Source organism: Triturus cristatus, chromosome 11, assembly GCF_964204655.1.
Source record: "Triturus cristatus chromosome 11, aTriCri1.1, whole genome shotgun sequence".
In the NCBI taxonomy this organism is placed as follows: domain Eukaryota; kingdom Metazoa; phylum Chordata; class Amphibia; order Caudata; family Salamandridae; genus Triturus; species Triturus cristatus.
In genome coordinates, this window is record NC_140594.1 from 651,016,783 (window position 1) to 651,043,224 (window position 26,442).

The 26,442-nt window shown below is 45.0% G+C and overlaps 1 protein-coding gene across 1 annotated transcript in view; it reads left to right on the plus strand.

Moving 5' to 3' along the window:
* Positions 1-26,442, plus strand: part of BOK (BCL2 family apoptosis regulator BOK) — a 184,229-nt gene that overhangs the window by 99,311 nt on the left and 58,476 nt on the right. The gene's annotated exons all lie outside the window — the stretch shown is intronic.

The window sequence follows — 26,442 nt, forward strand, 5'->3', positions numbered from 1 at the left end:
GGACTCACAGGGCTTCAGCCCCCCCCCCCCCCCCTCCCCCCCCCGTCGCGTGTGGCAGCCTGGGATGAGACAGCTTCCCGGCGCACACACAGCCGCACCCGAGCACTTCACAGGTCTTTAAAAGACCATTTGCATGTTAATGAGGCCTCGCTGTTGTTTCACCCCTTATAAGAGCCCCTGCAGCTCCACTCTGCCTATGGCTTAAAAGATTCAGCCCCCCCCCCCCCCCGCCACCCCCCGAAATTTTTTCTTAGCCCCCCCCCCCCGAAATTTGGCTCTAGTTGCGCCTCTGGCAACAGCAGATATGCCTCGTCTGACACGAGGCTGTGGAACAGGAAGGAAGCTCTTCAGACTGTTATCTCCTGTATCCTCATAATTAGAACGTTGGATGAAGTCTCATAGACATCTTGCTTGTGTCCAGGGGACGAACAATGACAGAACGTTCCCTAATTCTTGTGCAAACAGGTGGTACCATCAAGCTGCCGGAGATTTTTGTAATTTACTTCTTGTTATTGGCATGTGAATATAGAAACAGGATCGGACGGGGACAAAAAATAGGCCCAGGCACCAACATAAAAGTGGCCCCCATTAGTGAAACAGATAGCTTTAAAAAAGTGATCCTATCAGGAAAACAACAGCAAAAATCGGCCCACCTGGCCATGAAACTAGCCCACATTCTGATCCGTCAGACCTGCCCATCGCTGCCTGATTGCCCCATGGTCCTGTCAGACCCCGTATCGAACGAGAAAAGCAAATAATATATTCATATAGTAGCCCCTCTATAGAATACCATCTATTATTTCCATTATCCTAAAAATTGTCATCCTTCTAAGTCCTTTCTGATCGCAAATTAACTGCTTAACTGCTTCTTGTGAAGCTAATTAATAAAAAGCAGCTTTCACTCAAATCTCTGAATTCAGCAAACAAAACAACCTCCTCTTAGACAGAAATGTTGTCTTTCCGAAAGAGACTCCGAATCTGCACTAAAGGCAACCGAGGAACACTTCAAGAACACTGCAGATTATAACAAAACGACTGCCCTTCGACTCCTGTTTTGTTAGAAATTATTTTTATTGTTTAACAAAGCAAGTGCACGCTACATAAGCACACAAAAAAGTACACCTTTTACAATCTTTCATCGAATCAAGTGTTGTCATGTAAGGACATCTGGTCCGGTTTCCTAAACGCATATTGGTTTCTTGATGCAACAAGGCCTTCCAGAAACATACCATTATGCACTCCTGACTTCCCCACTTGGTACCTTTGCTGCCACAATATTATCGTGACACGTTTTCATCCCCTTCCGAAAAGGTAGCAGAATGGGACAAATCCATAATATGTGGAGGTAGGTACCTGGGTGTCCACTTCCTCCTCGGTAGAGGTTTGTGGGTGCAGTCCCAATCTTCGCAAGGAGTATCCTGGTTAGCTAACCCTTATGTAACAAGCACTCCCTGCAGACCCTCACAACATTTAAACAAGGCTTTGGGGTGTCTCTTCCTGTTGTAGGGGCACCACCAGCTCAAACAAAAATAAACAAAAAAGGCCCTTGCAGGGCAATATGGGGCACTCCTTCACAGAGTTGAAAATAATAAATGAGAATATGCTGACGACCATTTATTATTCATTATTTGAATAATTGCACTTTTTGAGTACATCTGTGCCAACCTGGCTCACCTAGAAAAATGCTGGTGGCAGCTGGCACCTTTCCTTTGCTCCTTCCTGAATGGAAACAGCATTTTCTTTACTGTTCCCACTGTAGTAAAGTTCTATTCTCTGGCTATGAAACTACTGGCATGGTATGTCCTCAGTCTCCCTGGATGTGAACCACAGTGTCCCAGGCTGGGCTCTCTGGGACACTGTTAGTATCAGGGCTTGGGGGTGGGTCCGTGGGGCCAATACTGGCTCAGGGTGGGGGGCTTGCATACCCCTTCCCCTTTTTGGGATAAATTCAGAGCTGGCAACAGGGTTCACAGGGCCTCAACAGGCTCGGGGAAGTGGGCCACACCCCTTCCCCTTTTTAAAAGAAAAACATCCCTGGGGATGGGGTCCGTGGGGCACTTGAGTACTCTGGGAGAGGGGCCTACTCTCTATTTGTTGTTCAGCCCGAGGGGCTGCATGCACCCCTCCCATGAGGGATGGGTTCCCCGGGGCCTCGTAGAGCCTCAGGAGGGGGAGCGCATGCCCCGTCCCCAAAGTTGATCAATGCCTAACGCCCCCCTCCCCAGTCCCTGGCCCACCCTGAGGGGAGGGAGTATTTTTTTTAAGCCCAGTAGCATGGGCGGGTGGCTGCGTTCGGCAGCTGAGCAGCAAGGCTCGGACGCCCAGCAGCAACTTGGGCTCCTAGTGAGCCTGCGGCAGCTGTTCTCCGCAGAGTCTGTAGGATGTCACCTGGTGATGCCTGCTTAGGAGAGGTCAGCGACTGTGTTTGAAGCAGGAGCGTTGCTGCACAGTGGATCTCACTGAGGCAGTCCCACCTTGCTACCATAGAGACCCAACGGCTGTGGAGGGTGCTGATGCACTGTGGAGTGCGATGGCAACAACAGATGCTAAGCCGGCCCTTTGACACCAAAAACCCTAGCAAACCAAAGAAGGATCAGATGTCAAAAGGAGCCTTGGTCAGCCCAAGGCACCATCTGAAAACCGAGAACGGGACATAAAGCAGGTACGACTAGTGGCGATAGACTGAAAGCTAAACGTGTTCTAATCAGGATGGACCATCCCAAAAAAAGTTAATTTGCATAACACAAGCTGAGACAAGGGTGTCTGACCTGGAATATGACATGTACACTCAGGGTAACACCTTGAAAATGTTGTAGAGTACACGATCGCCAAGAACAAAGACCTGGAAGCCAGATCTAGATGTAACCATGTATGCAATTTGTGAGTACCAGAAACGACAGCAACATCCAAGCTTGAAAACCTTGTAGAGAACCTAATAGTGGAACACTTTGGCAGAGGCAGTTTCTGTAACCTACAATTGATGGAAAAGACGCATTGTTCCTTGGGACCTAAACCACCCCATGGTAAAGGGCCCAGACCTATTACTACCAGACTGCTAATTTATCATGATGGGGATACATCACTGCACAAGGCTAGAGAAAAGATACATCTAGAATAACAAGAAATGTAAATAGCAGTATTCCCCTACTTCACTCAGGCTGTACAAGCAGACCGTCAAACATTTTCTCCAGTCCAAAAATTTCTGAGAGAAAACCAAGTTCCATATGTGACTCAGGGAAGGCACTGGGACACATATGGTAATATGTTGGCACCAAACAAAAGAGGAAGGAGCCAATGGAAGGTGGAATCAGAACAACAGTACCAGAGAGCCCGCACATAAGTGACATTGAATACATTTGGAGTGTGTTTAAATGAATGCTTGCCAATGTCAAATAAAAAGGATAGGGACTAGGATTAGATTAAAGGTCCAGCACCCATGCTCCCATTACAAAATATCCTCATACAAGTGGAGGGTAGCTGTTCCTATCAAAAGAAAGATAAAGTAAGGTGTAGATGGAAAATATAGTAATTAATGCGGTTTTCCTTGTTGGAAGAATGATCCCTCACACACCCAAGTGGGTGTCATGCTTCATTATAGGGCTTAGCTCCTCGTGGGGCGGTACTGCAATGCCCCACAATAGGACTATTTGGCAGAAATCTTCTCTTTAAGCCGTAAGGATGATAGAGGGTCTGTGGGGGTAGGGTGGTATGTTAAGTGGAAAATAGTGCCTTAAAACTACCTAAGTGGTACCATCAGGTTCTTTAAATCATAATCCCCTTGGCAGGGTTAAAAACAAAAATGGTCCATGAGGGATCCATGGCATTTCTTCAGGACCTAATTAAGTTAGTGAGTAATCCCTATCCTATAGCTGAGCGGGTTGTGCATACTAAAGAGAGAAGTAATGATCTTTGGGGATACCTCAGGTAATCTGGACTTGCATATGAAGTCCCTAATGAGATCTTGATATCCGACCTACACCGAATGAGAGAAGATTATACAATATAGAGAGAGGTTTGCATGAACGCAGTACATATGGTAAGTGACTTACTGACAACCTTCTAAGAAAATAAAGGTAAGTATTCGTAGTCATATTTCTTATGCTGTAAAACTGCATTCAAAACGTGCCAGGAGTGCAATTGTAACTCCTTTTTGATCATTGGATGTAAAGTACACAACTTATCAGGCAAGTGACATGAAGATGGTGAACAGATATTATCAAACCAAGAAAAACAAACATATAAAAATTAATACATTCAGGTTGCTTGAGGCTTCAGTACCCAAACAATGTCATATCCCAGCTACGGTAGGGATTGCTCTTACCCTGCTAGTGTATTGGTTGTTGCACCTTCGATCAGGGCAGAGAACTGAATATAAACTGCAGTTAGAAGCTGAAAAAAATGGAGGGCCATATTACTGCCGCTAAAGCGGCGATAATTGGTTTGATAATATGCCCTTGAGAATTCCCATAGAAGCCCGTGTTCTGGTGTCAACATGGGCTTCTATGGGAATTCTCACGGGCATATTATCAAGCCCATTATCGCCGCTTTAGCAGCAGTTTTCTGCCGATAAAGCGGCGATCATTTTAACGCCGTGCTTAATAATATGCCCCGTAATAAGTAACTCAAATTAGGTTAGGAATGAGAGCAAGCGCCAGTGGCAGCCAAAGATGCGCAGCTGTGATTAAAATGCTCACTTGGTCTGGCGCAGAGTTTCGCTCGTGACCTACTCCTCTCTCACGTGTGGAGGCAGTGTGCTGGGAGAGGGGGGGGCTGTTTTTATGTGTATAGTAATAACCAGGTGTTGCTCGTATGTTATGTTATGTTATAATAGTTTATAAAGCGCACAATTACCTTGCGGTGTCCTGGCGCTAAGCACTGAAAGCCTGTACTGACGTGAAGAATTAGAACTCGGAAAAGAACCAGGTTTTGAGAGTCTTCCTAAAGGAGGCGAGATCTGAAGCATTTCTCAGTGTGAACGGCAATCCATTCCAGACTTTAGCGGCTGCATAGGTAAAGCTCCTTCCTCCCCAATTTACCTTTTTTATGTAAGGAACTTTTACCTGCTTGGCTCCAGATGATCTAAGCGTTCTGCCTGGTCTATACCAGGAGAACTTATTTTTGAGAAATTCGGGAGCTGTCCCGTTCAAGGCTCTAAACACAATACACGAAGCCTTGAACCTGGCTCTAATATGGATGGGGAGCCAGTGCAGTTTTTTCAACTCGTCTTTAACTGATACCCATCTAGGGGTTCGAGTCAGGAGTCTGGCTGCGGCATTTTGGATGACCTGCAGCCTGTTTTGATATTGTAACTGCATATTCAAATAAAGACTGTTACAATAGTCAAGTCGGGATAGTATGAGTGCGGTCACTACAGTACGAAGGCAACCTTCAGTCAGATAGGGCCTGATTTTCCTAATCATTCTAAGTACAAAGGAGCAGCCTGAGGTGACACTGCTCACCTGGTCGCCCATGTTGAGTTTATCGTCAATCATCACTCCCAGGTTTTTTGCCTTCCTACAGGGAATGGGGCAGAGGCCTAGTGAGTCAGGCCACCAGTCAGGAGTCCACATCCGGAGGTTATTGCCAAACCTCACCACTTCTGTTTTAGCCGAGTTCAGCTTAAGACAGTTAGCTGACATCCACCTGGAAATAGATAGCATACAGTTCGAGAAGCGATTGCCTGTTTCATTCTCGGCCCCCTCCCTTACCGATAGCACAATTTGCGTGTCATCGGTGTAGGAGGTAAGCTGGAAGCCGAATGACCTGATGATACCGGCTAAGGGGGCCACATAAACATTAAAGAGGGTGGGGCTTAGTGAGGAGCCTTGCGGCACCCCACATGGCAAAGAAAAAGCTTCAGAGGTAGTGTCATTTAATTCGACTGTTTGAAGCCTGTCTTTTAGGAAGGACTCCAGGAGCTTCCAGGCTTGTCCTGTTATCCCGGTCTTTGACAACCGATTTAACAAAATTTCGTGATGCACGGTGTCAAAGGCCGCGGATAGATCTAAAAGGATTAGCATAGCTCTTCCTCCTTTGTCCAAGGTTTCTCTAATCTCCTCTGTCGTTTTAATAAGCGCCAGCTCCGTGCTATGATATGGTCTAAAACCATATTGTGAGTGGTCAAGAGAATCATTCAACTGAAGGAAATTGCTGAGTTGTCTGTTCATAGCTCTTTCGAGCATTTTCGCTGGTAAAGGGAGTCTGGAGATGGGGCGATAATTAGATGGATCTTTGGGGTCCAAGGATTGTTTCTTTAGAAGAGGAAGTACTGAGGCCTTTTTCCATAAAGTAGGGAAAATGGCCGTTTTAAATATATTATTGAAGAGGGGTGTGAGGGCCCTGCAGGAAATGTCTGCCACCTGTTTGATCATCCAGGTGGGGCAGGGATCGCTGGGCGCACCTGATTTGATATTATTCATAAGATCCTTAGTTTCCTCTAAATTCAAAGGAATAAAGTGATCTAATGTGTTAGCCAGGAGAGGGGGGGTGTTGGTCTCTAAAACCTCATCATTTTTATTAATCATGTCTGATAGAGAGGAAAAAATGATTTCCACTTTAGATTTAAAAAATGCTGCCACCGTATTGCAGAAATTGGGTGCGATTGGACCATTGGGCTTCCTAGGGTTAGAGAGTTTAATGACAGTTTTAAAAAGCTCCTTTGAGTCAGATTTGGCATTAGAAATTTGGCGCGAAAAGAAATCTCTCTTGGCTTCCAAGAGAGATTGTTTGTATGTTGCGATGGTTACTTTAAGTTCCAGTTTATCGGCTATTGTATAGTTTTTTCGCCACAGTCTTTCAGCCCCTTTACATAAAAGTTTTTTCCCCCGGAGCTCTTCTGAGTACCAAGGAGCCGTAGGTATGGCCCTTCTCGGTATCCATTTTCTGGGGGGGCTGCTTGTAAACATGCCTCTTCCAACCAATTGTTATACTGTCGGCTTGCTACCTCAGGGTCAGGTGAAATTATGGGTAGTTTTTCCTGAAGGGAAGATTCTAGATGTAAAACGTCTACTTTTCCCCAAGCTCTAGTTGTGATCTCCTTTTTAACTTTTAAACATGTAGAATCCCTCGTGACATGTTTAAGTTCAAAGGTGATTGCAACATGGTCCGACCAAGTTATGGGAAGAGCAGCAATGTTACCTAGATCACAATTGTTCGAGAAAATCCCATCTAGGGTATGTCTATGTGCATTCTAAAGAGCCGTATTCCTGATTATTTCCCAGTTTTCCGGTTCATGTGATGTCAGGTCAAAGTAGTGCGGCCATCTTGACCTAGTCATACTAGGTGGAAGGTATGTATTATTTCTACATAAAAGATAGAGTCCTGTCTAGAGAAATTTCTGGCATTGTCGTGACTATGAAGGTGCCATGGCGGTTCCTGTATTCAGAGAACGTGTCCTGTATTTTGATTCTTAATCCGTGATCAGATTGTTCGATTGACATTGATTGGTCAGTATAAGGAGAACCCCCTTGATTTCTAGATTTTCCATCTACACATTACTTTATCTTTCTTTTTATAGGAACAGCTACTCTCCACTTGTATGAGTAAATGCATACTTGACCATAGGCCATTAGTATCCCTTTCAAACAACTTACTGAATTATGCTCAAGTGAATTTGGATCTCCTGTGAAGTAAGGCAATATTACAAAACTTATTCTATGTGGCTCCTTTGTGATTGCAGGGACATATACGCTACCATTTAAAATGGCTTTCAGGTGGCGATCGCAAAGCGATGTGGGTTGCTATCAGGTACGCCCAATGCATAATGCACATTTTCAGTTAGGTTTATTACTTGGTTTGTTAATATTTTCATTGGGAGTCACTGCTCAGTTTAAGTGGTTGGTGGGAGGGAATGTTACTTAGACAAACAGGCTGTACAACTGCCACTGTGTGCATAATGGCTTCAGTGCATCAGAAAATAAGCAATACATGGGAATTTTAGGGCTCTTTAGAATGCACATAGAGCGCCAGTCATGGGGACAGGAGTGAGATGAATGCAAGGGATAACTTCAGAGTTAAAAAGTTGGTCTGAAATGTTGGAAGGTTAAATAATTGTAGAAAATTCAGGAAGACCATGGCTTATATCCAGAGACCAATCTTACATGGAACACATTTGACCCCTGAGAGAGACAGTAAGATTTCCAAAACGTAGGGGGGGGCACAATTCTTTCCCTCATACAGCTTGCAAGATACAGGCTTAGCCATACTCGTACATAAAGCAATCTCTTTATTTGGTTATACTTGGCCAAGAGATCCAGTGCAGATATCTGATAGTGGAAAGTAAATTAAGCCAGGCACATCTCATGTTTCTTAATGTATAGGGCCCAAAAATAGATGTATCAGAGTTTTTGAATCAGCTCTTGACACTTCCTAATAAGTTAACTCCGAACATGGCATTCTGGGGATGCGATCTCAATACAGTGATGGAGGCAGCTATGGACCACTCAAAACCTGCAGACCACCCACATCCCGCAGCTTCTACAATATCGGCTAGCTTGGTAAATCGGTACAGACTACTAGATACTTGGAGAAGTATAAACCTAGAGAAACAGCATTATACATATTGATCGGTCACCTCTAGACTATTGGCTCCTCTCTAGGGATGCAAGCACACAGGTGAGTTGTTACGCCGCACACTGTCTGATCATATATACTGATATGCAAGATTCCAGAAGTTGCTGTCAGGTACTGGCAGTGGCAGCTTCCATCTGAAGCTCTATTGAATTCTGCCTTTGAATATTTTTAACTCGTTGTGGAATCATTCACCAGCCCCGTTGTGATCGGGGAGGCCTTCAAGGCTTACATAAGAGGGGTGCGAATAGCTCTGCAGACTGGGGTGCTGAGAGCTCTTCAAAACTCTTTGAAGAGATTGGAGGATAAAATACACTGGAGTAAAATTGACTATCACACGGCAGGGAAAAATGCAACATTTAGTAAAACTAAAGAATTGGTGGATAAGTATAATGATGACAATAACGATTTTAGCCTAATGTTTATTACTATATATGTCTTTTTAATTTTGCCAGATCAAACAGGTTTTATTCCAGGAAAGGCAATAATGCACAATATAAGTTTACTATTTGGCCTGATGCATCAGACTGATCCAGAGCTGGCCACCAGGGCCATTTTTCTAGATGCTGAAAAAGTGTCTACCTCTGTAGCGTGGAGTTATATATTTACAGTGCTTGATTGACTGGGGGTTAGGAGGGGGACTAGAGATTGGGTCAAATGCTGGCTCAGCACGAGAAATGCCTTTCCATATGTGATAGCAGAGCTAGATAGCTGACCCTGTCCCACTAGACACTAGAAGACTTAGTGGAAACTCTAAGCCCACTGAGCAGATGCATAGTATGAGCATGCCACAGACTGGTTCAATACTATTGTATTGATGTGGTGTTCTCCCCTGAATTCCCTTTAACCTGCAACCCCAAGATCCAGCTTAAGTGTGAACCTAAGGCTATATTGCAGCAGGATAGACTTAGCCACACAAGGGTGGGTGATTTACATTCGAATGGTAGGTTTTTGTCATTGCAGGACTTCAAGAATATTGGTGAGGTGACAGCCTTAGATATAGTCCAATACTTTTCGGATGCCGCACACCCTCAAATCTGATGAGGCTTGGTATCCTGCAGTGCCAAACCATTGACTAAACTAACTAAGATGATTCAAGCACATGGAGCAGGGAACTGAATCTCATACGTGTATAGAGATATCAGCAAGAGAGGAAGACCTGCCCTGTCTTCATCCGCAGATCATTGGAGAGAGCCATAAACTGCAAAATTACCGAACTGAAGTCGTTGTTCTCCTGTTCCCAGACTAAAAGTGTTCCCTTAAACAGCAAACATTGTTTAATTCACTTTAACTATATATACACCAGATGTACTATACATCAGCTTCATTATATACATTTGGTCTCATGTCTGATGCTAAATGCCGCAGATGTGTGGAGGCTGATGTTGGCATATAAGTGTCCAAGTATGGCTAAGTATTGGGCTGAAATGTTTGGTCTACTTACCCAAATGATAGAAATTGCATTTTTTCTCCCTCACCATTGATGGCCCTGTTGGGATGGTTTCGGAAGTTCCTGCTCACAGAAGAAAGTAAACATTTATGACATTGCTCCTCATCAAACAACAAATCTCCTTGTGTTAGGGAATGCGAAGTAAACCAAACAATGGTTGCAGATCTGGCCTTCTCTAATGACAACATGGGCACTTTTGTCTTGCTGATACCACTCAGCTCTCGTCTCAGATATATGGGATATATGGGATCCACGACATCACTTCTTCCTCACTATGGTTCAAAGTGGAGAGGTGGAGCAGAGGATGGACTTAGAGCTAAAACTGAGAGTATTTTGCTTATTTTTGTGTATATGTGTGCTCTGATTTGGGAGGTGCGGGGTGTTCATTGGCCAATGTCTGTTGCATTTTACAATATATTATGCATTGATATGTTTGAATCTGATGATGGGATGTGCAAATTATTTCAAAACTTGACCAGTGTACAAGCCTGAAATGCCTTTTCATGTTGTTTTCTCTGTAATTCGTAAATATATATATATATTTTTAACCAGTCGCCACAGAACCACATAAATCCACTGATCATCACCATTGTCCATTGTTTTATCAAAAATGAATGCTTGAAAGTTAAACAAAACCTAAACAGTCTAATTCCAATTTGTGGCCATTTTTTGCTGCTGTCGGGATGGAAAGTCTTCTGCATGGCTCTGGAGAGCATGCTTCCCTATCCTATGTTGATCTCCTGGCAAGTCACTTGAAAGTACTGTAGGATTTCATGATCTCTACCTCTGTGAACATGACAGCCACACATGTCCAATGAAGGTCTCCCTGTTTACATGGATGAAAACCTTAGAGCTTGGCTCTGATGTTGAGGGGGACTGCATAGTTTACTCTTCTTTTAAAGAGATGGCTGAACGGCAAGGAAATACCGATCTGGCTCTTCGCAGATGACTCTACTAATTTCCACAACACCAATCGGCCTACAAACCTGGTAGATACATTTCTGGTTTTCTGCAAGCAAAGGGGCCTGGCACTAAATGTTAAAAACATTATTTTTGGCTTTTGGGAAGGGAAAGGAAAAATCGCGAGTAGTTAGGATCGCAGCTGAATCACTTGAGAGGGTAATAAGCTTTGACTATTTGGGGATAAATTTGACCGACTCGCTCGGATGGGAGTGCCATCTTGAAAAAAGCTATCTTACCTTATGTCATAGGTCAAAATCAATATTGAGATTCCATAGCCATTCACGAATATGGCCGCTGACCCCTGCATTGGAGGTTTACCATGCTACATTTATTTTTTGACTTGGTACCGAAAAGAATTGGGGCCATGGCTTCGCTTAAACCCTTAATGTACTAGCTACGGTTGTGGACCACGCAGGGGCTAAATTATTACAGCGAGTCATTACAGGAGATCCTAATGGTTAGTGGCACTAAAAAATTCCCACGGCTTAAACACATTGCCAATTGGTGTAGATTATTGGAAATGCTGAGTTAGTGGGATGGTCCAGAGAGGGTTTGTAAGGATGAATTGATTAGAGTGAAGACCGAGTACTGGGCGTATGTGGCAGAATGTTGTGCGGTGAGAACGACTAACGGTCGCCTAACAACCTAGTTTTTGTTTTAAGCTCTGTCCGAAGTTGGAATCCTTTTTGGATCTGTACTCAAAAGCCCTAGCAAAAAGCTTGTTTGTTAGATTTCGGCTGGGTGGCTCATTCTTAAAGATTCATAACCACCAGGCCATTGATTTAGCAACAGACATATGCCCTGCATGTGGCCTAGCACAAGAATCTGAGGAACATATTTTGTTTTTTTGCATTAAATATCATTCATTCCATAGGCGGTGGATATGGCCAATATGCTTGAATTTAAGAATCAGACACTATCGGGTTGCCCATAGAATCCTGAAGATCGAAACGTCTGACCCAATAGTCTTTGCAGTAAGCTGCTTTCTATTTAACTTCTGGAGTAGGCGCCAGAAGTTTGTAACTCAGGCTGACTAGGATGATTAAGTGCCTTGGTGTATCAGCAAATTTTGTTTCTACGATCATGGAGTCTAGTATATTTTGGGAAGTTTGTGTTCAGGAAAAATCGCGAATTGTCTTCAGCAACCTAAATTGTACTTGTTTTTATTTTAATTTGGCTGTGATCTACTTTGTGTTTTATCCTCCATTTTTATATATATATATATATGTCTATATGTATCTATCTATAGAGATATATATACATATTTATATGGACCTCATTTTTGTTAACAAATATTTTAATGAGATCCTTCAAATGTATGGATTTTGTACACTTTAATGGTTTGATAAACAAAAATAACGTTTTTTGATGATGATGATGAATGGCTACTGCTGTCTACCCAGGCTGTGGTGGGCTGACAAAAGACACACAGATGATGGACTGAATGCAGAACAAATCAAACATTCAGCCCCAGTCAAGAGATCTGGGTTAAATCCATTGTTCTTTTGCTAACCATGCCACCCCAGTTTAGACCCAGCCATATGAAAATCAGTCTTGATCCTGTGCCTCATGGGACCAGTCCAGCCTGGTCTTCCCTGGACCGGAAACAAGCATCCTGGGACCGGTTTCGGGGCATCATTCCATATCAGCCAGGCTACCTTGAATCCAGTGTCGAGTGGGCCTGGGACCAACATCTGTGCATACCCAGCGCACTTGGGGCGAGAAAGCAAAAGACACACAGATGATGGAAGGAACACAGAGTAAATCAAACATTCAGTGGCGGCAGCATTAATCTATACTTAGGGGTATCAGTAGGCCTGTACACTTCAGCAGAGATGCCATACCATCTCCCACCTGGTAAAATCTGTGCAGTCTCCCTTACCTGGGTTTGTTTTGCCTTTGTCATAGGTCACATTTGCCAGATATATGCATTGAAAGCACTGGGTGACGATGATAAGCAATTGTCTTTAATGCGAACCAAGCTGGTATCTGTTCTGCTGGACATTCCAGCTCTTCAGTGCCCCTCCCTTTTCATTGTAGACCTTGGTGGGATAGGGTGGGCACTAGCTTTTAACTGTATTTAACCAAGTATCCCTCTGCTGGGACAACTCCTCCCTTACTGGTGGGTGATGGTCAGGGCCTCCTGGTGTAGAGTTAATTAAAATTCCTTTTTGGGGGATAGGCCAGACAGGTACCAAGATACTGGGAGGAAGCCTTCATTTTTAAAATGTATTTTCTTTAACATTTCTTTATTGATTGTTTTCGTTCAACAATAACAATAAAAACAAACAAAGTGCATCATCACTTGTGCTGACAGTTCATTATAAGCAAAGCCAATACTGTTCCTTTACCCCGGTCCATCGACCCGCCACTTGTAAGCACGCATCGAAAAGACTAACACCGACGCATCTCAGATCTGTGGCACATACCCACCCCCCCCTCCCACACACACTATGTGGCATCATATGAGAAATATGAAGTGGGTCTGATTTTGAAAATTGATGCACGCATCCCACAACAGCATTTCTATGTAAGTTAGAATTTCACAAACCAATAATACAGACATGAATATACGGTCGATGAATTGTTGAAAATATGAATTAGTGCAGGGCACCGTTTTCATTCCCATCTCCAATCTCCTGTACATGAGTTAACAGATATGTATGCAACGGGTACCATATATCTCTGGGTCGAGATCGAGGCGGTAACATTTCCGCATATATGGATAGTTGGTCCTTATAATAAATTAGGTCAGACAACCATTCCTTAAATTTCAGCGCTCTCCATCTACAGGTGATTTAACGCTTTGCCAGAAGGAGGGGCAGCACCACGTATTCCCTGAAGCCGGCTTCGACTGCCCCTGTATGCCCTATAACGGCAATGAGTGGAGTGAGGGTCATATTTTGACCTATCATGGCAGTTAGGGCCGTGTACATTTCTGCTCAGTATGGCTGTATGGGACCAAGCAAGGTGAGGGAAATCTGCCCATGCCATTCCATACCGGGCGCATTTATCATCCGGGCCAAGATGGTAGTGATAAAGCCCATCAGAGAATAATATACTCTGTGGAGAAACTTATAATGCGGATTCTAGTACTAGAGGCAATTCTCCCTGTCTAGATACAACAAAAGTGCCAAGGGTAGTCCCCAGGGCTTTAAGAGGGCCAGGTCTCACCGGGTCTGAGCACCGGCAGTTTTTTAAAGGAGGCCTCGAAAAGGGTCTCTATCGGGCTCTATTTTGTGCCCTGGCACAAGCGGTCAATTCTTTTCCGGGCTGCAGTGAGAGCAGGCACATTGATGTGTGCATGCTCACACTGCTCCCTTCTCACTAGTGGAGGTTACGACATCATGCCATGTGAGCGTTGTAGAGGAAGGGAAATCCTTCAAGAGAGTCATTTTCTCTCTGGATTTCCCTTCTCTTTTTGAAACTCAGGAGCAGCAACATTGTTGTGGTATCACCAGGGCTTTAAGTCAAATCTTTTTCAATATTAAATACAAGCCACAGTTGCTGCTTATTTATCTTATCCAACCAACAACCATGGACAAAGCCAATAGTCCTGACTTCTTGTAGGTATGATGTTACTTGTTGTATCATATATCTGGATGCAATGACAAACAGCAAAATACAAGTCGGGCGGCATACTATGCTAAGCACTGATTTTTAGCTTATCTGTTTTTAAGCCAGGCCCTTAGTTACACTGGCCACGCCCCTATGAGAGACCCCCCCCCCCCCGTTTTTTCATCCCACTGAAAGCCCTGGTAGCTCCTATATCTTTTTGTCACTGGGCATGTGTCTGTCCCCAAGTGCAAGGAGCCTTCAGTTGCTCTGTATGATATAAGAGGGAAACCAGGTGTCTTAGAAATCAGGCATGTAGGTTATCCAATTTAGGGGGTTCATGAGGAATGTCTGGGGTGGCAGCTTTTATGTTATGTCCAAGATGTACAAAAGACATCTACCTGGGATAGCAATCCTCCATCAAAGAATGCAGAGGCTCTTTAACAGGTAGGAGACAAATACCTCAAAGTGTTGCAGGGGCAATCCATCAGGGCCCACCTAAGGTACATGAAAAAAGGACTGGGTTTGAGGTCTCGTCTGTGAAACAATAAATTCTCCAAAACGTATTCGTAGAATCTCAAAAAGGATTTTTTATTTTGAAGTTTGTAGGCAAAAGAGCAACACAGGACAACACGCGCTTCACAACACGTTGGTTCATCAGGGCCATTTTGACAACAACAATAAGTCTTTGAAGTACGCAAAAGTAAAGCGATATCCAAAATGGTACAAGATTACAATATGTCTCGACTAGAATGATAACGAATATAAAACAAACTTTATAAAGTACATGACTTGTATAATCAAAATATCAGTCGGAGGATGCAGAAGTAATAAAGGTATTATGCTCCATTCATCACGGCATGATACGTAGCGGTTATGGATGACTGCTGAGTGTCAGAAACCAATGTAAGGTCAGAGACAAATTACTTACTCTAATTGAGCAATAATAGTTGTGTGGCAATAGGAGCAGTTTGGCCGTTTTACTGAAATGCTGACTAACTGGCTGCTAAAGAGATTGCAAATATTTTGGATGACTGCCAGAGTCTGCGCATCATGGAGATGTGGTCACAACATCCATTAGTAACAGATGTGCGCACTCCTCTGAAAATACAGTTACATCTATGCTGCTTGCTCGGCACAACAGAGGCCTAACTCAGTGGCGGCTCTTCCGCTACGGTGGAGGAGCATCGCCCCACGGCTCAAAAGGGATTTTTTTTTTATAATAATGTATTGTTATTAACATTTTGTTTTTCCAATTGAAGTCAGTGGTTCTTGGAGCGGGGTTGGCCTGAGCAGGGAGAGTAGATTTCACTCCCTAAGTGCTCATGACTGCTTGGCCAGCCCTCTTAGCGCACTTTGCATCTCCCCCCCCCCCCCCCCTCCCCCCCAGGCTTGGCGAGGAACATGCAAAGCCTCCCAGTCCCTGTCTGAGCGCCGAACCACGGCGCTCAGACCAATCACAATGCTGCATTGCAGCGTTGTGATTGTATCAGGGGAGCCTGTGGTGTAGGGTACTTCCTGCTGCTTCCTGCTGCTGGAGGAGACAGGAAGAAGAGGACGGAGGAGAGGCGGCAGCTGGCCGGCCCTGTAAGTGTTGTTTTTTTTTTTTTATCCCCGCCCCACGACTCCCGTCCGGTAGCAGCTGCGACTGGCCTAACTGCATTCGTACTAATGAGCGGTGCCTATACAACTTCTTTCCAGGAAATACAATTTCTGGACATATTGGCAGCTAGAAGTGTCCCATGGAGTATTATATGGAACATTCATTCCTTCAGATTGTAAAATTGTTTTCTTCCTTCAGATGACACCATTGCTAGTCTATGGCACCTATTACAAGATCGCCAGAGTGGTAACTCCAGGGCGGATACTGCTCTGGGCAACTACAGCTGGTTCGTTATTTATGGAACAAAAAGTACAAATTCTAGAAAAAACAGTCACTGTTTTACTGGGTGCGATCTTCCCCCAGTGAAGCCACGGATGGCGGGGTGTTGTGGGTGCAGGGCCAGCCCCCACGTACTCCCTCCAGCAGCATGGGAAGGGAACAAAAACTGCTACCTCAGAGAGACCACTGCCCCCCCACCATGACACCCTGCATGCTCCCCTGCCTCAACACCTCCAGCCCCGGGAACTCCCTTGCCCACGTAGATATTTGCCATCTGCTCAGAGCAGGTCTTAAATATCTGTGTGAAAAGGAATAAGGAAAAAAACATGTTAAAATACCCGATAATCATGGATCCGGCTGGTTATTCCCCATTCAAGGGACTTTAGCTTGTGCTCCCCATTAACTCACAAGGAGATACTGGCTGAGATGGGCAGGTCTTGCCCTGTAATCTACCCACAGAATAAACGAGAGCTTAGAGTGGGAATTTTTGTAGCCTTCTAAACATCACCGTCTCCACACACGGCATGTCTGGATTTTTAATATCAATCCTAATTTTGCCAGAACAAGGACAGCCACTTATTGAGGGCGAAGCTTGATTTAGTAAATGTCTGGTGTTTAGTGGATTGCCTGGAGGTATTTTGGAAAGGTGTCCAAGCTTAATTGACTGGGTGGAGAAGCCTCTGCTGTGCTTTTTCACTCAACAAATTCAAATTTTTTAAGTAGGCCAAAATTCAGAGCTCAGTAGGACTGTGAGTAATGTGGTGTCTGACCTCTTCAACGCCCTATGTGGCATACAAAGTAACTTGTTGCAAACAATCTTAGCAACTGAAGTCAGCGACGCGTGTACAGGGTAAGAGAGATGTGTTGTCGTTTGGGTGCTTTTGTCACACACTTAACTGCATCTGTTGGAAATAGGATATTGGTTATCTTGGAAGGCCCAGGCACAGACCCTTCCAATATTTAAGTTACTTAAGATTGGTACAGAAGCAGCAATGACCTATGGGAATCTGGAAGGAAGTAGCTAACTTTGTGAAGGGCAGAGAAAACAAATGCACAGGTTAGAAACTCAGCATTGGTCAAAGTGAGGCACGAGTGATATATGACTGTAATACATGTTAATCTCTAATTCTAGTTTAATTTTGGGTTCGTTAGCTTGAAAAAGCTCTTTTTTCATAGTGCAGCTGGGACAACAGGTTTCCTGGACACCAAGACAGTCATGGGTTACTGGGTCTAAGTTGAATCAATTGGAGTTGTTCACCGCTGGGGTCTTGGGGCCACAGTACTATTGGACCTCAAACTGGATAACAAAGTACATGCAAAAAAAACATTCGAGTTTCAGCAGAGAGCAGATGGCTCTTTTACAGCCCTTATAAAAATCTGAGGATGTGTCAGTGTGCTTCACAAACAAGATAAGCACTGATAATTATTATTATCTTATTGTCAGATTGGATAATAAAATCCATCCACAAATGCAACCCTTTTAAAAGTTAAATACAAAGTTTTGGGATGATAAAATCATCAACCTTTTGAAAAATGATTAAAAATATTCTTTTCAGAGGAAAGAGTCAACAGTAGCTAAGTGAAATTATACCAACAAAAGACAATTATTGACATTTTATGGAAGAGAAAAGGGAAACTAATTCTCAGTTCTTGTCTTACGAATAAGACTTAATGCAAAACAAGCCCATCTCCGTCTCTGGCAGTTCCTTACATTGCAGAGTAATGCGTTCATTGTAATTGAGAAGCTCAGTGTATCCCCAGGAACTGGGGTCCATATTTATCAAAGGGTTGTTCGCTTGTACCCCCGGAAGAGCTCGACTCGAATACAAAATATCTCCAATGGAGGAGTCCTGACACCAACATATGCTTATATCCTGATTATTTCCAACCATTTTTATAAGGAAAGAAGACGGCCATTCCAGCCCACTACTGTACAGTTTAGTTTACCGCTTCCAGAGAGTACCGGCACGCCGTTGGGATTGGGATGCCGTTAAGGGAAGGTTTGAGAGAGAATGTTGCCCCATTTCTTCTCGCTCAGCTCTGGCCCACTTGGAAATGTTCTAGGTAGCTTGAACAACACCTACATTACAGATTTATGGACTTGTGGGCTCCTTTCATCAGGTGGAACAGGCTATTCTGTTGTGACACTCAAGCAGTGAAACATTTAGGAGGGGAGCACTCTAGATAGAAGCATCTCTGTGCACAAATGATGCCTCTTATTGGGCTAAAGCGAGGTTTTGTTCTTCTAGTGTAGTCTGTGACACTGATGGATATTTATAAACAGTGGTGTGTACACTTGAGGACTTTAAGGACTTACATTTTTGGATTGACTGCCTTTGGGGAGTAAGAGTGATAAATTACATGTTGAGTTTGAGACTGTTGCAGGTACATCTCAGGGAGCTATTGCCAATTCATAGGACTGCTCTCTGCTGAAAAATGACAAAAAGCATGAAACATATATCTAAAATTGTCCATTACTGGCTGCCGCTGTTACTGAATGGCAAATTCTTAAGATTGTGAGAACAAACACTACGGTGAATTGGATATACCATAATGCACCACTGCTAACATGCCAGCAGTCTGCCACCACAATTGAAACTGTTTATCATTGAAAAGCGCACAATCATAGGAGACCGTAAACACCACACAGAATAGTTACATGATCCTAGAAACACAAAGTGGACTGTAGATGTTTTTGAAATCTGCTTCTTAAGGGAGGTCTATCATTTGTCAAAGAGCCTGCTGGATGCATGGATATCCGTCATACACAATATATGACTTCAGACCACACAGATAAAGGATCTATAGGATGTGATATGAGTATCTGTGGGTCATATCCAGAGAGGGTGGCTCGAGGTACTTGCCTATTGATTAATTATTTTCCAAGTTGAGCATGTTTGGGCAGGAGTAATAGATTGCACGAACATGCAAAAGATTTGAGCAGAGCAAAAGAGACAATGGGGCTTATTTACAAGCCCCTTGCGTAGCCGGTGTGTCACTTTTAATAGGGGGAAAAGTGACGTACCAGCGGCGCAAGGGGTTTGTAAATAAGCCCCAATGAGTCCATGAAATCTTCCTTGGTTTAATGGCGTAACTTTGCCCTTTTATATTACAAGCACATTAAAAGAATGAAGTTGTCTTTTTGCTCTGCAAACGGGTCTCAAATTAGCAATTTCCGGTTGCCAAATAACCTGAGTCATTGCACCACATTAGTAGAGCACCTCCCAGTAGAGCAAGATTCAGCACATGCTGACACAGTGCCTCAAAATGTTCTTCTCAAATCTGGGTACCTCCTCCGGGAGGCTCTCCTAGAATCCTGCATTCTCATCCCCCCCCCCTCACCTGGAAACCTGATACTGCAATCTAACCCCCTCCAAACTTCCAGGCAGCGGGGTACTATGCAGGCAGCAAATGCTGACACAGTGCCTCAGAATGTTCTTCTTGAATCTGGGTACCTCCTCTGGGAGGCTGTCCCAGAATCATGCATTCTCACCCCCCACCCCCACCCCCCCTCACCTGGAAACCTGATACTGCAATCTAACCCCCTCCAAACTTCCAGGCAGTGGGGTACTATGCAGGCAGCACATGCTGACACAGTGCCTCAAACTGTTCTTCTTGAATCTGGGTACCTCCTCTGGGAGGCTCTCCTAGAATCCTGCATTCTCACCCCTCCCCCACTCACCTGGACATCAGATACTGAAATCTAACCCCCTCCAAACTTCCAGGCAGTGGGTACTATGCAGGCAGTATATGCTGACACAGTGCCTCAAACTGTTCTTCTTGAATCTGGGTACCTCCTCTGGGAGGCTGTTCTAGAATCCTGCATTCTCACCCCCCCCCCCCCCTCACCTGGAAACCTGATACTGCAATCTAACTCCCTCCAAACTTCCAGGCAGCGGGGTACTATGCAGGCAGCAAATGCTGACACAGTGCCTCAGAATGTTCTTCTTGAATCTGGGTACCTCCTCTGGGAGGCTGTCCCAGAATCATGCATTCTCACCCCCCACCCCCACCCCCCCTCACCTGGAAACCTGATACTGCAATCTAACCCCCTCCAAACTTCCAGGCAGTGGGGTACTATGCAGGCAGCACATGCTGACACAGTGCCTCAAACTGTTCTTCTTGAATCTGGGTACCTCCTCTGGGAGGCTCTCCTAGAATCCTGCATTCTCACCCCTCCCCCACTCACCTGGACATCAGATACTGAAATCTAACCCCCTCCAAACTTCCAGGCAGTGGGTACTATGCAGGCAGTATATGCTGACACAGTGCCTCAAACTGTTCTTCTTGAATCTGGGTACCTCCTCTGGGAGGCTGTTCTAGAATCCTGCATTCTCACCCCCCCCCCTCACCTGGAAACCTGATACTGCAATCTAACCCCCTCCAAACTTCCAGGCAGTGGGTACTATGCAGGCAGTATATGCTGACACAGTGCCTCAGAATGTTCTTCTTGAATCTGGGTACCTCCTCTGGGAGGCTCTCCTAGAATCCTGCATTCTCACCCCTCCCCACTCACCTGGACATCAGATACTGAAATCTAACCCCCTCCAAACTTCCAGGCAGTGGGTACTATGCAGGCAGTATATGCTGACACAGTGCCTCAAACTGTTGTTCTTGAATCTGGGTACCTCCTCTGGGAGGCTGTTCTAGAATCCTGCATTCTCACCCCCCCCCCCTCACCTGGAAACCTGATACTGCAATCTAACCCCCTCCAAACTTCCAGGCAGCGGGGTACTATGCAGGCAGCAAATGCTGACACAGTGCCTCAGAATGTTCTTCTTGAATCTGGGTACCTCCTCTGGGAGGCTGTCCCAGAATCATGCATTCTCACCCCCCACCCCCCCTCACCTGGAAACCTGATACTGCAATCTAACCCCCTCCAAACTTCCAGGCAGCGGGGTACTATGCAGGCAGCACATGCTGACACAGTGCCTCAAAATGTTCTTCTTGAATCTGGGTACCTCCTCTGGGAGGCTGTCCTAGAATCCTGCATTCTCACCCCCCCCCCCCCCGCCCCCCTCACCGGGAAACCTGATACTGCAATCTAACCCCCTCCAAACTTCCAGGCAGTGGGGTACTATGCAGGCAGCACATGCTGACACAGTGCCTCAAACTGTTCTTCTTGAATCTGGGTACCTCCTCTGGGAGGCTCTCCTAGAATCCTGCATTCTCACCCCTCCCCCACTCACCTGGACATCAGATACTGAAATCTAACCCCCTCCAAACTTCCAGGCAGTGGGTACTATGCAGGCAGTATATGCTGACACAGTGCCTCAAACTGTTCTTCTTGAATCTGGGTACCTCCTCTGGGAGGCTGTTCTAGAATCCTGCATTCTCACCCCACCCCCCTCACCTGGAAACCTGATACTGCAATCTAACCCCCTCCAAACTTCCAGGCAGTGGGTACTATGCAGGCAGTATATGCTGACACAGTGCCTCAGAATGTTCTTCTTGAATCTGGGTACCTCCTCTGGGAGGCTCTTCTAGAATCCTGCATTCTCATCCTCCCCCCCACTCACTTGGACAGTCTGATACTGCAATCTAACCCCCTCCAAACTTCAGGCAGTGGGGTACTATGCAGGCTGCACATGCCTTTAGGTCTAAGCGGCAGGCTCCTTCAGTGTCTAGTGAGGATTTTAGCCTCTCTTCTGTAGCCTAGGGACTGAATGGCTATTTTAAGACTTGTGAGAGTGGCACCCCTGAGGTAAATCCTTAGACACCCACCAAACGTGCAGTTCCTCCCACCCTATTTTGTGGATGGGAGAACCACTAGGTTTGTGACAGCGGGGCTTCAGGCGGCTCAGAAGGGTTGCTTGGTGTATCAGTTAGATGGGACACTCTATTTCGGACAGACCTTCTGATGCATGTTTTTCCTGCCCCAGGCTGCCATGCGAGGCATAGCAGCACCAGATTCTCTGCGCTCCACTTGGGGGTTTGTCTCTGAAATTGCGGCCAGCTGGCATTTCAGTTTTAACAAAAGTGCTCTACCTGTGTCAGCGAGGTACCTGTGCACGATCAATTCCTGCCACAGTGCAGTGGTCTCTGAAAATAGATGGCAGTCCTCTGGTGTGCAGACGGTGGCGAGGGTCTCTGCCACACGGCCAAACTAGCCACCAATGTATAAATGATCCCCATGGGTGTAGTTTTCTCTTTTGGCGTAAAACGTCAAACAGAAGCAGAACCTTATCCCTAGTTAGGATGGGTGGGCACTTTTCCAGGGAAATGGACACTTTCTGGCCAAGTTGTTTTTGAACTTAAAGAACATATACATAACACAGAACATGGAGTATGAGTAAGGAACATTTACACTATGTCGCCGAATATTCATTAAGATTCATACGCCCTAGAATAGTGTACCTGACCACTAGAAAATAGCAGGAGTAAATCCTTTTGTTGCCGCTGGATTTTTTTCGACCATTCTTTTGTTTCCCTTGAACCAGGAAATCAGATAGAAGAATGTAAGCCTTTGTGTGTGGAATCTTCCTTGGTGAACATTGAACATTAAGGTGTATCTTTTTCTATGGTGTTTGGTAACTAGATGTCTTTAGCAATGTTTGGTCCACTTGTCAGAGGAGTGATCCGAATAAAATCAATGTATTTCTTACACTGCTCTCTATGTAGAGAGCGGTGTAAGAAATACATTGATTTTATTTGGATCGCTCCAGTGACACCTGCACAAATAATATGCTTAAAAACATCCTTCAGGCATGATATAGATAGATACTGATGGCCAGGGGTCACCCGGCAGTTACTTGTTATTGTATGATTATACATGTGCACTGATACTGTTGCTATGAAAATCAATAAAAATGATTTCTATAAATAAAAACATCCTTCAACATATCAAGTCCAATTTAAAAACATATAAACAGAAACATTTTCATGTTCTCAAAAGCCTGTGAAAAAAATCAGAATAAAAGGAACAAATCAAGGAGTGAATTTCATTCACCAAGTTTCTTTTATCAGAAATTGTAGGGACGGGAATTGCCTTCTTTTTATTTAGAATTTGCCTAATAATCCAACTTGGCCCTGAGATAATGTGAACGTAGAAATGGCGCTGTAGACAAATCAATATGCAGCTCTTCCAAAAATAGCTTTGGATTGAAAACAGTTCATCCAGTGGATTGCTGACTGGTCACAAATCCTTGACATGTCCCCAAAACGGCTTTTAACTAAAAGTTGATCTGCTTTCCTAGCTGTCTTCGGTTCAGTTCACACAGCGTCAGTCCGACCGAGGCGTGTCTCACTGACAGTGGGTTTACAGCATGATCACAATTTAAGATAGCTCAAAGCCTTTCTTGATTAAAAAAATGGAGTATAATCAGAAAAAAGGTACGTTGGACACTATCCTTTCTTATCCGGTGTGACCAATGCATAGAAATGCAGCAATAGACAATGAGCTGAGAGCTCTGTCAGCCTTGTTGCTCGGTCCCACTTGAAAATGCTATACATAACTATCAACAGGTCCTAATTCTTGCTCCTGTGTAGGCATCCCACCAGATGTACTATACATACACATAGCAATATACCAGGTCTGCCAAGGAAAACTCAGGCAGGAGCTGCACTAAGAAGGTGTCACTGAAGAATCCAGACACCTTCCCACCTTTCGGATCCAGATGTCTACCTAAAAGGACATCAATGTAAAGCTTAGATGGTTGCTGAATCTGGGTGTGGTTGCTGTGAGCAACTTGTTGAGATGTTCTGGCTTTTTTGGTCTAGGCTTATCAGGTTTTTGCAGAACAATAAGAAAGGTCTCCTTTCGGTAATGGCTGTGCAACGACAAGGGCTGCATCTAGTTAGGCTGACAGTCATTACAGTGCTCTGCTGTTACATCATTTTGAGTCCCGAATGGCAAATGAACAAAGCAATTTAGAGATACAGCTAATGAAAGCACACTGTGGGCACGTTGTTGTGACTTGCGGAGGTCAACTACAGTGGATGTCAAAACTAGTGGGCAATACTACAAGCTGCTTTTACTTTGAATGTTGATTTGCCCATGAACATATGAAGTTCTGGACTGAATCCAGTAAAAGAACTGAGGCTTGCTTGAGTCCTGCGTGTCAAATAGCTTCCTTATAGGAAATCCAATGAAATTGTTTAGATTGGTAAAGGTGATAACCACAAAACAAGAGGTATGCACAGACGGTGAATCATTTGAATGACAGATTCAGCAGTTTCCAAGGACCCTACACCCTAAACAATGGCTCAAATGGATCATGCACTCACGACACCCTGCCAAGTCAGGCCCCTATGCCCATAACCTCACTGAACAATGGTATCATATAAAGCCTCTATTAAACACAGCAGCTTCAGGAGTAAAGTGGAATTCATTCCCCAACCAGCAGTGCACCAAGAGGCACGTTTACAGTGGTGGAGAAAGGGGCGTGGCCGCCAAAGACCTCTCAGCAATCCCGCGATGTGGGCTACTGAAGGTAACAGGAGGGCTTGTTGGTCCTCAAGGACCCTCTGGAGCCAAACGGACATCTTAGCCATCTTAGTGCAGCCTTATCTTGAATGAGTAATATCGCCCAAAATGCACCAACAGCTGCACAACAAGGCAGACACATCTACCAGAGAGCCTCATGTATTCTCTTGTTTCGCCTCATAAATTGGCCTAACTGGTTAATCTGTGCTTAATTTCTAAAAAAAATATTTGCAACGGCTCTCGTCAGGAGGCCACTGCAGCTTGCACCTCACATTGCCCCTGCCATGCTGCCGAGGATAGTAACAACCCAGCTACTAACCATCCCACTCCTACAAGTGTGGCAATTCTGGCTATTCAGGGCCCCAAAGCTATAGGAATGGCTTGGGCGGCAGGTAGTAGTAATTTCTTATGTATATTGATGTATTACTTAATTAACTGTTGTGGTCATCTCTAAATGAGCCAGATAGGGTCACAAGCATCTGTGCTGACATTTAAGTGCGGGTGCCGAACACCGGAAAACGCGGCTCAGATTAAGAGCTCTGCTCCTCCACTTCCAGACCATGCTGCATGTATTTGTGTTTTTGTTGCACTGCGGCCATGCAGCGATTTGTCCCACTGTGCATTTAAGTGAATCCGGTGAAATGTACCATATTTCTGTTGCGGTATCTTTTTCACCCTCTCCATCTATCCAGTGCTCCTGGAAGCCACGCGAGAACACACTACCCCGTAGCCACCGCCTTACCTCTCCGTGACCATGGTCGTTGGTCTCTCTTGTCAGTTTGTCACTCTCAGTTCTCCACATCAGGGCCGGACTGGCCATAGTGGGCACCGGGCATTTCCCAGGTGGGCCGCCAGGGTTGAGGGCCGGTTTTGGGCCCTTGGGGGCCGATTTTCTTACTGGGCCGTTTTTGCAGCATAGCTGCATTATCGGCCGCTGTAACGAAATTGGCAGAAACCAGCCTTGGTGAACAGCTCGGCCGCACCCCCAAACCCCTCGGGGGCTGGACAAGCACTGTGCCAGACCCGGTTTTGGGTCCCAGTCCGGCCCTGCTCCACATCACCTCATCAACTGACCATCCAGCACGCATTTATACCACTTGTATTTCTCCACAAGCATTCAAGCTGCCTACCACCCCAACGACATCCTTCCATCCTGGCTCTGCACTCTCTAACGCATCTCATCTGACCTATGGAACGGTTACACACAGACGCACTATCGAAAGCACCTGCTTTTTGTTATACATTTAGGTTAAGTCAGACGCTCACTGTCACGCAGGCATCCTGACTGTCTCGCCCAGTGCCTGCGGCATTGCCAGAGTGTTCTGCTTACTGGCTCAGAGCAACACCCTTTCACGTACTGCCTCACACTTCAACACCGTCGTGCACTCACTGCACCTGACACATAATCTCTTACATCCCCTTATGCCTCGTGGCTCCTCATGGTTAGCTCTCCTTCTTATGAGGAGCTGTGCTGCCGACAAGGGCTGGGCATGCCACCTGCACAGGCTCGTCATGCATATTTCCAGAACTTTCTATTCTGTTTTCAGGGGCTGCTCATGTCATCTACAGCCTGACCCTGCATACTCTGTGACCTGAACT